This window comes from Pinus tabuliformis, chromosome 4_1, assembly GCF_031772625.1.
Source record: "Pinus tabuliformis cultivar Carrire ecotype Pingquan chromosome 4_1, CPIR1, whole genome shotgun sequence".
Classification (NCBI taxonomy): Eukaryota; Viridiplantae; Streptophyta; class Pinopsida; order Pinales; family Pinaceae; genus Pinus; species Pinus tabuliformis.
Window position 1 is genome coordinate 925,013,186 of NC_142303.1, and position 6,366 is coordinate 925,019,551.

At 34.5% G+C, this 6,366-nt stretch overlaps 1 pseudogene across 1 annotated transcript; it reads left to right on the forward strand.

Annotated features, from left to right (window-relative positions):
• Positions 1-4,204: 4,204 nt before the first annotated feature.
• Positions 4,205-5,748, forward strand: LOC149179179 (taxadien-5-alpha-ol O-acetyltransferase-like; annotated as a pseudogene). The gene is made up of 2 exons (XR_016258901.1): positions 4,205-4,699; positions 4,802-5,748. The product of XR_016258901.1 is annotated as a taxadien-5-alpha-ol O-acetyltransferase-like (transcript).
• The last annotated feature ends 618 nt before the right edge of the window (positions 5,749-6,366 follow it).

Consider the following 6,366-nt stretch of genomic DNA (forward strand, 5'->3'; position numbering starts at 1 on the left):
GCTAGATGATTAACTAATGGTTAATTTTGATTAATGAATAAAATATGATTAATCTTAACCTTGATTAATGATCAAGGTTATGGTTAACCTTAAGCTTGATCAATACTTAAGCTTCATTAGTGATTAATTAACCCTTATTCCTAGCTTATAATTAATAAATTGTAATTTAACATGATTTCTTTAATATTTCTTATGAATCCATGAGTTTGATTGACATTAAAAAGATATTATTATTTTATTGTTATTAGTGTCTTATTGTTTTAACATATTTATGCCCTAACATGATTGTCTTCCTCAAATTAAATTTTGGATAAGAGGATGTGTGGGAGTGGATCTAGGGGAGTAATGGAGGGTGGTAACATCAATTGTTGGGTTTGTGGCATTGACTCAGGGGAGCGGGGGAGGAGGGGTGACAAGGGAGGGCATAAGTGTGGGAAGCTTGGGAGAGAGGGCATTCTTATGGGGATTTTAAGTTTTGGCACTTTGGGGGTTGATTTCTGGTTTTGGGACAAGGAAGTGTAGAGGTAGGTTGTCACTTGAGAGATGGATTACGGTGTTGGACGCTATAGGGGTGTTGGCATGGAGACACATTGAGAATGAGATAAACATGGATGGTTACAACAAAAGGGGTTGGGAAAGGAGGTAAGTCAAGAGGGAAGGTGAAATAAAGTGGGGAGAGGTAGTAAGAGGTGAAGATAGGTGAGATAATGAGTGGTGGGATTGCGGGAATGGTGCATAAGAGGAAAAGGAGGAGGAGGTAAGAAGATAAATAGTGTGGATAGAGATAGGTGACATTAAGAAATAAGTGAGATAAGAGTGGGATATAGGTGAAATTCAAAGATGTGGGAATGAAGAGTGGGTGATAGGGGCAAATAGAGAAGAGATGAGAAGATCTAGATCATTTCTAGGGATCTAAGACACATATATTTCTACTGAAAACCACCTAGTGGCACAACATAAAAAATAATAGGCCAATGATACTCTCAGGTCATGTGTGGTTGTTTAAGGAATTGTTCTTGGCCCTAGATGGATAAAATTTTCCTTTTTGGCTCCATGTTAATTTTCCATCCCATTCTCATGTACATGGCCCCAAGATCCATACCCATGTTGACTATACCCATCAAGAGACCAAAAATACTTTTGAAAGATTCTTTATGGTGAGTCAACATGTTGTTGATGGCCCTAGATACCTACAAGATTTCTTTGGCAAATTTTTGTCAAACCCACCTTATGAATACTTAGTGATAAAGTGCATGCAAGTTCGTAGAGCATAAACTTATGCTTTAAATGTGCACATGTTGATGCAGGTGCATCTAACCTAGGTCAATCGTTTACTAGAGGAGTTATTTTAGAAAGCTAGGATTTAATTATTTATTGTATTTTTCCTATAGTTTTTAAGAGAGAATGAAGATTATTGTAAATAGGAGAAGATTTGAGAGTATTGTGGAAGGTTTGAGAGGATTATGGATTAGTTAGCTCTTATCTAGGGATAAGGGATTAGATGAGAGATTTTATGGATTATGAGAGATATTTTGGGAGTTTGTTGAGGGATCTAGAACCTACCTTGGGTTCTAATCCATTTGTATAAATTGACGTTAGCCCATGAGGCATGTAAGAGGTAGAAGTATGTGAATGATTGTGAGGAACGAGAGGCCAATCATCGGGCCATGATTTCTCTTGTAAATATTTCCTTTAATTAATTATTTGGAGAGTTTATGTGTATTTTTTATTGGGTGAATCTCAGTTCATTTTTGGTATTATGGTGTGTGTTTATGATTAAGTTGCAGACCTATGGTTATTTGACCTACATCACATGTGCTCAAATACAGTTGTGCATTCTAGAGTCTATGCACATTCTTTCTATTTCAATTTTTTTAGTAAGAGTGATAACCTTAGCCTACATGTTCACTAATTTGGTTTCCTTGGATTTAGGTTTAGAGTGCCAAACCTAGTGGTTTATGATACAAATACATTAAAACCTCCATTATAGCATGACACTATTTTGTAAAAAATAGTGTTATACTATAACAATGTGTTCTCTACAAAGGAAATTACATCTATGAAAAATAATATACATAGGAAAACTCAAATTTCACCTATTTAAATGCATATTTAAGAAATACAGATTATATATTTGGAAAGCTAATTCAATTTTACTTTTTATACCATATCCAAATTCATTGTACAAGTATGTTAAATAATCTTGCAAGTTAACATATTGTTGTTTTTCCATGTTTTCATTGTCACTAATGCATTGTGAAAGACAATAGTTAACTTATGCCTACCCTAATATGAAACCAAAACATTATGTCCATCCTTGATTGAATTCAAGTAAATTAATATTGATGGAAAAAAACTCTTCTCATGTTTAATACTTTATTATAACATGAAAAAAACACTATTATATCTTTCTATTACTTTTTTATAATTAAAACACAATGACAATAATTGTACTAGTTTCTTTAACCAAAACTAAAAAACAATTCAAAACAATCCATCCTTATCTTAAACAAAATATCAATATAAAATACATATTTAATTTATATTGATTTTTTTAATCAACAAATACATAAATATATTAATATTTATGACATTTACTTTTAAAAATCTCTAAATCACTTCACTATTATTATTATGTTCAGATTATATGTGAAACATTTTCATATTAAACACAGGAAATCACTATTTTTTAAGTCATCTCCCAAAAAATACACATATAACCACTAAAAAATAACTCCATTTACAATCACTTAGAGCTAACCACTCTTTTTACAATCATTTAGAGCTAACCACTCCTTTCTAACCTTCTCATTATGTGAAAAGGCCTTCCTATTACCATCCCACTCGTTATGTTAAAATTCCTCCAAAATCCATTTAGTCTTTGTGAAGATCATAAACAATTCAACCTCAATATAGAATGTTACACATAAAATGTGTGAAAAGTACATATATCCAACCATTTATTACAAAATCTGTTTAGTCTTGTCAATATCATAAACAATTCAATCTCAATATAAAATGTTAGACTTAAAATGTGTGAATAGTACATATGTCCAACAATTTATTACTATGTTACATTATATATTTCTAAAACTTTCAACATTTACTTATAAATAGTATTGCAATTAATTTAATACCCTATAAAATCCATGATAAATAATGTAAACTAAAATCAAATCTGTTTTTCAAAAAAGGTAATACTATAAAACAATATGTAGAAGATTGCATGCTTGCTCTAGTTTAATTCATGTAAAAAAGGGACAACCTCGGAACCATCTCTAAAAAAATTAAAAAACTGAAACCATGATGGTTTTTTTATATTGAAAAACAAAAAAAAAATAAAAATCAAATTTAATAAAAGTTAAATCTTTAATTAATTCAAATGAAATACATATATTTCAATTTCCTAATCCAAAATTAATGTCTAAAAGTTATATAAAAATTTTCCCATCTCCTTTGTGATAAACAATTGGTGAAATTCAACATAAAATCTATTTGCCTAGCTAAAACTATTTATAGAGGAAGATCCACTAGAAAAAGGTAAGGAGGTGATCACATGGAAGACAAATATTAATCATGATGCACAAAGTCAATGATTGGGTTAGTGTTTGTCCATTAAATATCACTTTATTCTCATCCAACACACAAGATGAAAAGGCACTGAACCAATCATTGGCTTAGTATATGGTGTTTGTCCATTAAATATCACTTTATTCTCATTCAACGAACAAGATGAAAATGCACTGAGCCAATCAATACATGGTGCTTAATTTTCATCTTGTCCATTAAATATCACTTTATTCTCATCCAACGGACAAGATGAAAAGGCCGATCATTGGCTTAGTGCATGGTGCTTAATATTTGTCCCAAATATTAACCACCATGTACTAAGCCAATGATTGGCTCAATGTTTTTTCATTTTGTCCATTGGATAAGAATAAAGTGATATTTAATGGACAAAATGAAAACACACTGACTCAATTATTGGCTTAGTGCACCATGTTTAACATGTGTCTTCTCATCCAACTAACAAGATAATAAAATGATATTTAATAGACAAAAATAAAATCATATTTAATGGACAAGAATAAAGTGATATAATAAAGTGATATTTAATAGACAATATGAAAAAGTAAGCTAATCATTGGTTTAATACATAGTACTTAATATTTTCCTTATTTAATTGGGTGATTCATCTAAAAAATAAGTCAAGGTGAAGTGGCAGCTGGATCTGTCAATGGAGACTCCTGATATTTATTGCTCCCAAGTTCGGCTGCCTGTAAAGGTAATAGAGTCTTTCCTCGTACCACCTTCTCGACCTTCTCCCAAATCCATCCTCTATCTTTCGAATCTGGACGACCATTTCCTTGTAAGGAGGAGATTTGATGTATTTCTTGTCTACAGTAATGGTTCCCGGAATAATTACACCGCCACAAATCCAGCTAGGGTTATTCAGGATGCACTGTCACAACTTCTGTCTTACTATTACCCACTCGCAGGCCGGGTAAGGAAAACACAAGACGGTCGTAAACTCCAAGTGGACTGCACGGGAGAGGGTGCTCTCTTTGTTGAAGCCGCCACGGACAGCACACTACCAATTCTGGGAGAATTCGAGGAGCTGAAATCGTCGTTCGATCAGCTGCTCTTTCAGTTTCCGCTCACCGCAGAAGTCGAGGAAGTCCCCCCTCTCATTTTTCAGGTAAACCTCTTTTCATATACTCTTGGATTTCTCTTTACAATTACTGGGAAGATTTTAATGAAATGGCTGATCACACCGCGTGCTTTTATCTTGAAAAATTAGGTCACGCGCTTCCATTGCGGGGGCTTTGTGGTGGGTGTGAGTTTCAACCATAGTCTGTGTGACGGACGAGGGGCAGCCCAGTTTCTGATGGGACTTGCAGAGATTGCGAGAGGAGAGGCGAAGCTTTCAGTCGAACCAGTGTGGCAGCGGGAAGATCTCAAACCCCACCAGCCCTATCTTGTCCGTTTCCAGCATCATGAGGTCCTTGAAAGTGGATACCTCGTTAATCCTAACACTCCGCTGTCGACTGTGAAAATCGAGGACCTGGTCCTCGCCTCATTTTTTGTCAACTCAGATGCCTTGCAAGGATAAAACAGCCCATCGTAGAGGAGCTGAAGGAGCACTGTACAACTTTTGATGTTTTAGCAGCGTTCGCGTGGCGAGCGAGAACAAGGGTTCTGGGAATCCCTCTTCATCACGTTGTCAGGTTTCTCTTCGTAGTCGACGTGAGGGGGCGCCTCAGCCCCCCTCTGGCAGAGGGATACTACGGCAATGGTCAGTACGTGGCATGTGCGCGCAGCAGTAGAGCGGAAGAGGTTGTGAATGGCTCCCTTTCGCATGTTGTAAAGATGATAAAGAAGGCGAAGTTATGTTTAACTGAGGAGTACCTGAGATCGAGCATAGCGTTCCTTGAAATGAAACGGTCATGCCCAGAGATCACAGATCAGGTGCTCATGTGTGTTGAAGATACATATCTTACTGACTGGAGGTGGTTGGGATTTAACCAAACGGACTTTGGGTGGGGTGAGCCCCTCATTGCTTGCCCCGGTAATTGGCTCAAAATTTTGTTATGCCCAATTGCATTTCTGCCTCCCCCGAAGACCAAGAGCGGAGTAACGATGCTCTTCTGCGTGCCACGCCCAGCACTGAAAACCCTTGAAACGGAATTACATTGTCTAATGTGAATCAGTGGTTACAAATCTCTAGTGATTAAATATTTCATTGTCCACTGCTGTGACTAAAGGGCCTTCCCTCTGGAATGTAGATCAGGTAAAGTGAGATAAAATCTAGGCAATATTCTGCTTTCTGGGGCATTGGCAGCTTTAGGCGAACTGGGGTCTTTTTAGTAGTTGGTGGGGGTGGTTTTCGAGATAAATTTCTTTTATTTTTTTGGTTGGTTTTGCTGCGGCTATGGATTCATTCAAAAATGTATGGTTGGTATAATTTGAGTGGATTAAATAATTAAAATGTGTATTTTTTTAATTTTTAATTAAATTTTTATTATTTTATTTTATTTTAATTTTAGTTATAAAAAATTTAAAAAGAAAATGTTATATTGTCTTTGATAACAATTTCATATTTAAAAATTTAGAATTTCCTGGTTAAATTTAATTTATGAGTAAAGTATTACTTTTTCGAGATGATATGGAATCTATTTAAATGTATATAATCTATGGTCAATCATATTGTAGTTCAGAATCTAAAAGTAATGGTTTTCATTGTGTAATGTAAAGTTTAAGGATTTTCATTAACATCTAAAAAGAGTTTTCAAGATAACAGAAAAAATAAATATGTATAATTATTAATATTAGAAATGTTGTATTTTAATGATCGAATTAATAAAA